The sequence below is a fragment of the Staurois parvus genome, unplaced genomic scaffold (genome assembly GCF_062004578.1).
Source record: "Staurois parvus isolate SC_StPar_1 unplaced genomic scaffold, SC_StPar_1.0 ptg000911l, whole genome shotgun sequence".
NCBI lineage: Eukaryota > Metazoa > Chordata > Amphibia > Anura > Ranidae > Staurois > Staurois parvus.
Window position 1 is genome coordinate 1,001,302 of NW_028318707.1, and position 11,849 is coordinate 1,013,150.

The following is an 11,849-nucleotide window of genomic DNA, read 5'->3' on the forward strand; positions in this document are numbered from 1 at the left end:
ACTGGCTCAGAGACATGCGCATGATATTGCACAAAGAACTGTGACCAGGTGCATGTGGTTGTCTCTGTGCAATCAGGAGCATGTCCACAATCAATGTTGGCTCCAAATGGCCTATTTAAAGAATGCATTAATCCAGTATCATTGCTGACTGGTCTTCAGCCACATCCTGTACCTTTATCATGTTCCATGTATGATTTCTGATACTGACCTGGCTCCCTCCCAACCTGATATTGAATTCTTCCTATATTATTGCTTACAAGTGGGGGGTCTTTCTTCGGGAAAGCCCCTCACCTAGTTGGTTCAAGAAAGGAAAAAAGAGTGCAATCTGCACTCTATTATCTTCATTGCAAGAGCGACATCAGGGGTCTAATAGAACCTGTCACTAGGGTATGCTATCACATAGGGCAGTGGTTCTCAACCTTTCTAATGCCGCGACCCCTTAATACAGTTCCTCATGTTGTGGTGACCCCCAACCATAAAATTATTTTCGTTGCTACTTCATAACTGTAATTTTGCAGTGGGAGGACTAGCGCCCCATCACTGATGTCAGTGGGATGAATAGTGTCCCATCGTTGGTATCAGTGGGAGGAATAGTGCCCCATCATTGGTGTCAGTGGGAGGAATAGTGTCCCATCATTGGTGTCAGTGGGAGGAATAGTGCCCCATCATTGGTGTCATTGGGAGGAATAGTGCCCCATCATTGGTGTCAGTGGGAGGAATAGTGCCCAATCATTGGCGTCAGTGGGAGGAATAGTGCCCCATCATTGGCGTCAGTGGGAGGAATAGTGTCCCATCATTGGCGTCAGTGGGAGGAATAGTGTCCCATCATTGGTGTCAGTGGGAGGAATAGTGTCCCATCATTGGTGTCAGTGGGAGGAATAGTGTCCCATCATTGGTGTCAGTGGGGGGGAATAGTGCCCCATCATTAGTATCAGTGGGGGGGAATAGTGCCCCATCATTGGTATCAGTGGGGGGGAATAGTGCCCCATCATTGGTATCAGTGGGGGGAATAGTGCCCCATCATTGGTATCAGTGGGAGGAATAGTGCCCCATCATTGGTATGAGTGGGAGGAATAGTACCCCATCATTGGTATCAGTGGGAGGAATAGTGCCCCATCATTGGTGTCAGTGGGAGGAATAGTGCCCCATCATTGGTGTCAGTGGAAGGAATAGTGCCCCATCATTGGTATCAGTGGGAGGAATAGTGCCCCATCATTGGTGTCAGTGGGAGGAATAGTGCCCCATCATTGGTGTCAGTGGGAGGAATAGTGCCCCATCATTGGTGTCAGTGGGAGGAATAGTGCCCCATCATTGGTGTCAGTGGAAGGAATAGTGCCCCATCATTGGTATGAGTGGGAGGAATAGTGCCCCATCATTGGTATGAGTGGGAGGAATAGTGCCCCATCATTGGTATGAGTGGGAGGAATAGTGCCCCATCATTGGTATGAGTGGGAGGAATAGTGCCCCATCATTGGTATGAGTGGGAGGAATAGTGCCCCATCATTGGTATGAGTGGGAGGAATAGTGCCCCATCATTGGTATGAGTGGGAGGAATAGTGCCCCATCATTGGTGTCAGTGGGAGGAATAGTGCCCCATCATTGGTATCAGTGGGAGGAATAGTGCCCCATCATTGGTGTCAGTGGGAGGAATAGTGCCCCATCATTGGTGTCAGTGGGAGGAATAGTGCCCCATCATTGGCGTTAGTGGGAGGAATAGTGCCCCATCGTTGGTGTCAGTGGGGGGAGGAATACTGTCTCATCGTTGGTGTCAGTGGGGGGAGGAATAGTGCCCCATCGTTGGTGTCAGTGAGGGGAGGAATAGTGCCCCATCATTGGTGTCAGTGGGAGGAATAGTGCCCCATCATTGGTATCAGTGGGAGGAATAGTGCCCCATCATTGGTGTCAGTGGGAGGAATAGTGCCCCATCATTGGTGTCAGTGGGAGGAATAGTGCCCCATCATTGGCGTTAGTGGGAGGAATAGTGCCCCATCGTTGGTGTCAGTGGGGGGAGGAATACTGTCTCATCGTTGGTGTCAGTGGGGGGAGGAATAGTGCCCCATCGTTGGTGTCAGTGAGGGGAGGAATAGTGCCCCATCGTTGGTGTCAGTGGGGGGAGGAATAGTGCCCCATCGTTGGAGTCAGTGGGGGGAGGAATAGTGCCCCATCGTTGGTATTAGTGACACAAATGATGGGGCACTATCCCTTCCACTGACACCAATGATACTTACCTTGCTGACTCCTGCTCCAGCCTGGGCTCGCTCTCTCCCTCTCCCATCTACGGCCTGCATACCTGGCTGCAGCAGCAAAATTTGCACTTACCTGTCAGCTGTCTTCCTTCTCTGGCCTCTCTCTTCACTCGTTCCTGCAGCTCCCTCGATCTTCTTCGATCTCCGCGCGCTGCCGCTCGGCTCCTCCTCTCCAAGCTCCACCTTCTCGCCGGTGATTGGCCGCCTGTATGCCTCTCCTGAGCTACAGTTCCGGTGGCCAATCAGCGGCGAGGAGGCGGTGACAGGGGCAGCATATCATCCCGCCCACACATCGCCGGAGACAGCAGCGGTGTCTCGGTTCCTAAGACCATCGGAAATATGTGTTTTCCGATGGTCTTAGGCGACCCCTGGGAAATGGTCGTTCGACCCCCAGGTTGAGAACCGCTGACATAGGGGCAATTGGGTCCCCTAAGTGATTGCAACAGAGTTAAGTAGGAGAAAAAGTGGAAAAAAAATTAAGGTACACCCAAGTACTTACAGAAAAACCCCACATAGATGCACATACATGTATTAACATACACTTTGAGGGCACCTATGTACAAAAAGTCACGTTATATATCACTGCAGAGTGATCATAGCAATAATTCTAGGTCCATTATTCATGATTAACTCTAAACTGTAATCTGTAAGAGCTTTTAAAATGTTGACTATAGAAAAGTTTGGTGACCAAAGTTCGTTGCTGTTTCATGTACATGCGCATTTCTAAGACTTGTCACGATGGGCATCTAGTTAATCGGCACAAGGTCATTTTTTTATATTTACGCAGGATAAAATGTTGTGCTAATATTGTATTGTGTGCAAATAATTGAAAATATGTCCGCTTTATTCTTCAGGGTCTCTGCTTTCAGAAAAAAGGTGAAACTCGAAAAATTAGAATATCGTGCAAAAGTTAATTTATTTCAGTGCAGCAACTTAAAAGGTGAAACGATTATATGAGATAAACTCATTACATGCAAAGCAAGATAGTTCAAGCTGTGATTTGTCATCATTGTGATGATTATGGCTTACAGCTCATGAAAACCCCAAATCCACAATCTCAGAAAATGAGAATATTGTGAAAAGGTGCAATATTCTCAACTCAAAGTGTCCCACTCTAATCAGCTAATTAAGCCATAACACCTGCAAAGGGTTCCTGAGCCTTTAAATGGTCTCTGTCTGGTTCAGTAGGAATCACAATCATGGAAAAGACTGCTGACCTGACAGTTGTGGAAAAAAACCATCATTGACACCCTCCATAAGGAGGGAAAGCCTCAAAAGGTTGTAGCAAAAGAAGTTGGATGTTCCCAAAGTGCTGTATCAAAGCACATTAATAGAAAGTTATGTGGAAAGGAAAAGTGTGGAAGAAAAAGGTGCACAAGCAGCAGGGATGACCGCAGCCTGGAGAGGATTGTCAGGAAAAGGCCATTCAAAAGTGTTGGGGACTTTGACAAGGAGTGGACTGAGGCTGGAGTCAGTGCATCAAGAGCCACCACACACTGATGGATCCTGGACATGGGCTTCAAATGTTGTATTCCTCTTGTCAAGCCGCTCTTGAACAACAAACAATGTCAGAAGCGTCTTACCTGGGCTAAAGAAAAACAGACCTGCTCTGTTGCTCAGTGGTCCAAAGTCCTCTTTTCTGATGAGAGCAACTTTTGCATCTCATTTGGAAACCAAGGACCCCGAGTATGGAGGAAGAATGGAGAGGCACTCACTGCAAGATGCTTGAAGTCCAGTGTGAAGTTTCCACAGTCTGTTGATTTGGGGAGCCATGTCATCTGCTGGTGTTGGTCCACTGTGCTTCATTAAGTCCAGGGTCAATGCAGCTGTCTACCAGGAGATTTTGGAGCACTTCATGCTTCCTTCCTCAGATGAGCTTTATGGGGATGATGACTTCATTTTCCAGCAGGACTTGGCACCTGCCCACACTGCCAAAAGCACCAAAACCTGGTTCAATGACTGTGGGATTACTGTGCTTGATTGGCCAGCAAACTCACCTGATCTGAACCCCATAGAGAATCTATGGGGCATTGCCAAGAGAAAGATGAGACATGAGACTGAACAATGCAGAAGAGCTGAAGGCCGCTATTGAAGCATCCTGGTCTTCCATAACACCTCAGCAGTGCCACAGGCTGATTGCTTCCATGCCACGCTGCATTGAGGCAGTAATTGATGCAAAAGGGGCCCAAACCAAGTACTGAGTACATATGCATGCTTCTACTTTTCAGAGGTCTGATATTGTTCTATGTACAATCCTTGTTTTATTGATTGCATGTAATATTCTCATTTTCTGGGATTGTGGATTTGGGGTTGTCATGAGCTGTAAGCCATAATCATCACAATTATGACATCACGGCTTGAACTATCTTGCTTTGCATGTAATGAGTCTGTCTCATATATTAGTTTCACCTTTTAAGTTGCATTACTGAAATAAATTAACTTTTGCACGATATTCTAATTTTTGGAGTTTCACCTAGATACTGCTTGGGGTTTTTAACTAATTAGGTCTAAAATGATTGAATTCAGAGAAATTATCTTGGGCACATAAGAGTGCATTTTTTTTTGCTACAAAGTTCCAATGTTGCAGTCTGTTCAATCCATGAGAGAGGAAATGCTTCCTCCTGGCTGCAGCAGACTGATGACATCATCTCAACCTAGGCCAGGTTACTAGCTTCAACTCAAGGTTGGCTTTTTATTAGTTAAAAAGTGAAGCTTTAATACTGTTGCTGTATATTGTGATGCCAAGAATTTGTTCACACAGACTTGTATTGGAAGGTCCACTTTAAAACGCGCTGATAAAATTACTGATATCAAACTGATCATGTTCAGAAGTGAATTAAAACATAAATATATTATTATTATTATTATACTTTCCCTTTCACAATCCCTCTCTGTAAGGACTGCACTATCCTTCTGGTACCACCCATAGTCTATAAGCAACAGTTTTCTATTCCTGGGACCAGGCAGGCCAGCAAGTGGTTAAAATGTTAAAACTGGGGATTTGTGATAATCTCCAGAGAATTTGTTCGATAGAAGGAAATATCAGCTTCAGCGAAGAAGGCGATTGCATAATGTTTCAAGTTGTGTCCTCAGCTAATCCCTCCAAGGAGAAAAACATTTGCAAATGTCTAAAATAAACAATCAAATCCATTTTTTCTAAACTTTGCAAAAAATAATTCTAAATTTGGCAATTGTCAAAAAAATATTTTTTTAACAGCTGATGTCACATGGGTGCGAATAAATCATCACCATCAAGACTGCTAGGAGGCCGTCTGCCTATACCTATGGAATTGCTCCCTTGTTAGAGTCAACATGATGTCGCTCCCATTCCTAGCAATGTAGGTTTGGTAGCATTTGGGGCCAACGGGATGGAAATTTCATAGAGGGAAGTGAAAGACACTCTGCTGCTGGTGACAAATTGCCCATGTGACATCAGCCATACCACAGATGCTTCTTCTACTCCCAGTTTGATCATGTTCTGTTTTCATTTCCAATAACTCTTGATTCAGAAAACAAAAAACATCCAATGGTCTGAGTAGCTGGTACCTTCATTTTAACAAGTTGTCAAGCAATGAAAACTGAAACTCCCATCTGTTCTATGCTTGAAAAATTGTATATACCTCTACTGCAGAACTCCAGTTGTGGACTTTGGAGTCCACAGGGAGCATGCATCTTTGGGTAACAACACTGCTCTTACGTAGAAAGCCACTCAGTGAGTATTGGCCACACCCTCAAATAGACAGTATGAAGTCCATAGGAACAATGTCCGGTAAATGACAAATAGATGAAATGGTGACTTTGTTACTCCCAGTGAGGCACTCATCAAAACCGTGTGGGAAATATAAGAAATGCGCACTCACCAGATGCGCATTAGGTAAGCGCAATATTAATAGCCAGAGGTCCCCTCTTATCCTGTGGAAGGTGCAGTTCACACTGGACAGGCTGTCCCTGAGGCCCAGAGGAGAGTGACTCATATAAGCTGACCCCCATCGCAGCTTCCACCAGTAGAGAAGATCTCTCGTGGTGCCAGTATTGTGGGACAGCCTGTCCAGTGTGAACTGCACCTTCCGCAGGATAAGAGGGGACCTCTGGCTATTAATATTGCGCTTACCTAATGCGCATCTGGTGAGTGTGCATTTCTTATATTTCCCACACGGTTTTGACGAGTGCCTCATTGGGAGTAACAAAGTCACCATTTCATCTATTTGTCATTTACCGGACATTGTTCCTATGGACTTCATACTGTCTATTTGAGGGTGTGGCCAGTCTATGATATAGCACATTTAATTTGTTTAGTAGCGCTGCACTTTTTCATATTGTATATATTCAAGAGATTATATGTTTTCCTTGTAGTGTATCAGCAGCTTATGTTCTCATCATCTTAGCGCTCGCTGAATCACCTTTACACGCAGTGAGTATTGTCACTCTAAGACCAGAAGCTGAGGAACTGAGAGGGTCCAATGGGTGCTACAAAACCCAATAACTGAAGAAGAGATGCATAATGCCATTTTCATATTGAGGTTTAGTCAAAATTTAACACATTGATCTCCAAACTGCACCCCTTTGCTTGCCTAGGTCCAGCTTTTGGGGCATTATTTCTCCCACTGACAGCAATAGTGGGGCATAATTCCTCCCACTGAAATAAAAGAAGGAACACTATTCCTTCCACTGACAACAACACTGGGGCATAATTCCTCCCACTGACACCACCAATGAACATTATTCCTCCCCCTTATACCAATGATGGGACACAATTCCTACTACTACTGAATAAAGTTGTGGTGCCATTTTTTTACTCCCACTGACCACCAAACCTTGAGGCACTGTTTACTCCCACTGATGCTGGGGCATTTTCTATTCCCATTGGCTACAGTCCGGCCTCCCATAAGTCTTTAACCCCTTGGCGCCGGCGCCTCCCAGCCCTTTAAGGGTTCCAGAAGCCGGGATGGGGTTTTAGAGTCATGTGACCGCCATGATTCGCTGTCACGGCGGTCACATGATCGGGAAAGATCCCGATCGAAAGAGATCGGGACCTTTCCGTGAGCACCGAACGTGTATGCTGGGAGCGCGCAGGGCAAGCGCTCTTAGCGCATGTTTTTTTTTAATAGAACGCAAATGTGCGGCCGCTCGGCGTCTAGGCCCAGACGCCAGTGAGGCTGCACATTTGCATTTGGCCGGCGCCAAGAGGTTAAGGACAGTAAACTGGCCCTTTGTTTGGAAAGCTTTGAGACCCCTGGCTTAACAGATCAGTATATTTGTGTATATTTCTCAGTACCATTCCTCTGTGTACTGCACCTATACACAACTGAGCAACAATGGTGTCACTCCCTACCAGCTCGATTCCTTGCCCTATCATACTGTCTCTACTTCAACACACCTCCTCCACCCCATGTCTTCCTGTCAGTCAATGGGATTTCCCGTAGCAATTAGTGGCCAGGAGGAAGTGGTGGAGAGCAGGTAGATCAAAGCATTACTAAGCAAGTTGTGGTTAATGGTTGCATAATAGGGTGCACTGTTTTTTGGGTGAGATTGTGTGTTGCTGAGGTTATCCAAGCATGTGAGTAGACAACTTAAAGAACTGATGCATGGACTAGGTTCCCTTCACCATGGCAAGGTGAACCCACATTTTATAGAGAGAAATACCCTGCAGGACCAGCTATGAGTACCGCTTCTCATAGGAATGAAAGGGACCACAGCATGCAAATGCAGATTAAAGAGGACCCAGCGAGGACACTTACTGAAGAAAGGGTGTGTGACTCTGCGCAGTAAGGGAGAATGTCACCAGCACACCAAGGATCACCAATATGGGTCTTAAGTTTTAATGAACGATCACAGTTACAGCAAGGCAACGTTTTGGAGTCTCGCAGGACCCCTTCATCAGGCATGTGACCAGAGACTGCAGACATTCTACAGGAAATGTTCAGAGACTCCAGGCATGCTACAGAGGGTACTCAGAGACTCCAGGCATGCTACAAGCGATGGACAGAGACTCAGGACATGCTGCAAGAGATGGTCAGAGACCCAAAGCATGCTATGTGAGATGGTCTTAGACTGCACATGTTACAGGAGATTGTCAGAAACTCCAGGCATGCTACAAGTGATGGTCAGAATGGTCATAGACTATAGATATGCCACAGAGGGTGCTCCGAAACTCCAGGCATGCTACAAGTGATGGTCAGAATGGTCATAGACTATAGATATGCCACAGAGGGTGCTCCGAAACTCCAGGCATGCTACAAGTGATGGTCAGAATGGTCATAGACTAGATATGCCACAGAGGGTGCTCCGAAACTCCAGGCATGCTACAAGTGATGGTCAGAATGGTCATAGACTACAGATATGCCACAGAGGGTGCTCCGAAACTCCAGGCATGCTACAAGAGATGGTCAGAGACTCAGGACATGCTACAGGAGATTGTCAGAGACTGCAGACGTGCTACAGGAGATGATCAGAGATAGCAAACATATTTCAATCCTACATGAGACTGCTAGAGATGGCTTCTAGCACAGAACTTTACAATACAAAGCCTTGGATGCTTTTGATTGGCCCAGCACAGTTACAGCTGCCTGTTGGCCTCAGATTAGGATCCAAGCATATCTGAGGTCATTCCTACTCACCAGTAACAAAACATTGGGAAGCACCAGAGCCGAGTATGGAAGACAGCTGCAGTGCTGCTTAGGATCCAGAGGAGGGAGATTCCTTTCCAGGCTGTATCATCCATTCCACCTAAAGGGGACCTCTGGCAGAAATACACCTTATATATATGGAAGACAACTGCGGGGCTGCTTAGTATCCAGAGGAAGGAGATTCCATATCCGGGTTGCATCATCCGTTCCACCCTTAAGGGGACCTCTGGCTGTATCACTTACATGCGTATTTAAAATACGCATCTGGTGAGTGCGTATTTTTACCACACCCTTGGCACATCACTGAAAAATCTATCAGCACATTGTATAATATTGATGATCACCTGAATATGGATTGTCACAATTTCATGGACACTAATTTATATCTTTATCTATGCTTATTTTTGGCACTGTAGCACTTTGCAATAATTTAATAATTCAATTTATGTGTTTTACTTGGTATCTTAGACAGATCTTACAGCGCTGCACTTTTACATACTTAATACAATTCATCCACCTTTGTTCTTTCTATAGTCCCTTTTAATAACAGGGAATAAAAGGAGAAAAGAGATAGACAGGCCAGAAAATAAAGATGCTGTGAAAGAAATAAACCAAGTTATTTATCTTCTGGAAATCATTCACATCGGTCACATGCCTGATGAAGGGGTCCTGTGAGACTCCGAAACATTGCCTTGTAACTATGTGATCATTCATTAAAACTTTTGGACCCATATTGGTGATCCTCGGTGTGCTGGTGACATTTTTTCCTTGCGGATTCTGTTCGGTTCCAGCCAATGGTCACTGCAGCACCCACTTGTACACACCGCCATTTTTAATGCAGGAACATGTGCGTTTGGGTTGCACACTTGACTCTGCTCAGTGCCACACAGTGAAGATCCCTGGGGGTAAATATTTCTCAAGGTGAGCTGCACAAAGGGGGATGAGGCCATGTCTTAAAGGTCAGCTTGTACCAAATGTAAAGTTGTTCTTTAAATCAAGATGATCTCTTACATGTTTACATTAAAGTGTATTTATGGTCAAAATATAAAATCCTATATCTAATTCTGGATTGTATTTCAATTATTTCTAGCCTACTCCTATCAATCTGAAGGATTTTGAAGTATGTAGATTTACTGTGTGAAGACCCTCACTCATTGACGTCCTTTAATTCTGTGACACGTAGTCACTATGCCCTGTGAGTAGCAGTGCTGTGTCACACATTTCACAGATGGGGCAAAGATGCACTGCTTGCAGGCAGCAAAGTACCTTGGGATATGTAGTCCTTAGAAAATGAAGAAGCAGAAGAGAGGCTGCAAAGCATGCAGGGAATAGTTGTGGAAAGAAATGGCCAGCAGACAAGCAGAACTCACAACACAAAAGGACATTTTTCAAGTGAGATTATATTTGATGGCCAAAAATACAGTGGGGGTAGAAAAGAATAACCCCCTCACCCTTTAAAATAATCACATTTTGTTGCTTTGCAGCCTGAAATGAAGACAGACACAGTTTTTGTTTTATCCAGCTGTATTCAAAAACAGAATCACTGAGTCGGAAAAAGGATCACCCCCTTGTGTCAGTATTTTGTTGAACCACCTTTTGCTTTAATTGCAGCCTTTAGTCTGTTGGGATATGTCTCTACTAACTATTAACAGGATATTCCCACCTCCCACCATGCTTTACTGTAGGAATGGTGTTATTTGGATGGTGAGCTGTATTGGATTTCCGTCGTTCAGTGTTGAGGCCAAGTAATTACATTTTAGTCTCATCTGACCATAACACCTTTTTCCAGGTGACCTCAGAATTTTCAAGGTGCGTTTTGGCAAAACTCAGTCGTGACTGCATGTGGCCTTTCTCGAAGAGTTGGTCTTTTCTTGCATCCCTCCCATACAAGTCACATTTGTGGAGAATTTGTGATATTGTTGTCACATGCACACAATGACCACTCTTTGTCATAAATTCCTGCAACTGCTTCAGAGTTGCTGTAGGCCTCTTGGTAGCCTCTTTGACCAGTTTCCTCCTGGCTCTTTCATCCCGTTTGGAGCAACATCCTGATCCAGGGAGGATCTGTATTGTACCAAACACTTTCCACTTCTGAATAATAAACTTCGCTGTGCTTGTAAGCATTGATAAAGCCATTGACTTTTTTTTTGATCCATTTCTTGACTTGTACCTGTCCAGAACTTTATCCCGGAGATCTTTTGACAGTGCCTTGCCACCTTTGTACAACCAGGGACTGAAATGCTCCATGAAAGCTCTTTTCATACTGAGCTAATCAGAATGACCACAGCTAATAACAGCTGAGCATCAAATGTCTTTGTGTGCCATTGACAAGGTGATTAGCTACACCTGATTTAGTTTACGTCATTCATTTTTAGGACTCAGTGACTGAATTTTGAATGTTTTTTTTTCTACCATGTTGGTGTTATATCTTTCACTTGGATGTTAAAATTTGCACTGAGGCCACATGCAGTCACGACTGAGTTTTGCCAAAACGCACCTTGAAAATTCTGAGGTCACATGGAAAAAGGTGTTATGGTCAGATGAGACTAAAATGTAATTACTTGGCCTCAACACTGAACGGCGGAAATCCAATACAGCTCACCATCCAAATAACACCATTCCTACAGTAAAGCATGGTGGGAGGTGGGAATATCCTGTTAATAGTTAGTAGAGACATATCCCAACAGACTAAAGGCTGCAATTAAAGCAAAAGGTAGTTCAACAAAATACTGACACAAGGGGGTGATCCTTTTTCCAACTCAGTGATTCTGTTTTTGAATACAGCTGGATAAAACAAAACATGTGTCCGTCTTCATTTCAGGCTGCAAAGCAACAAAATGTGATTATTTTAAAGGGTGAGGGGGTTATTCTTTTCTATACCCACTGCACCTATTGTTTGTATTTGTATCACAATACTGATGTTATAAAATGAAAGTACAGTATACGCTGTGACCGTAGATTTCCTTAAAAACAAAAT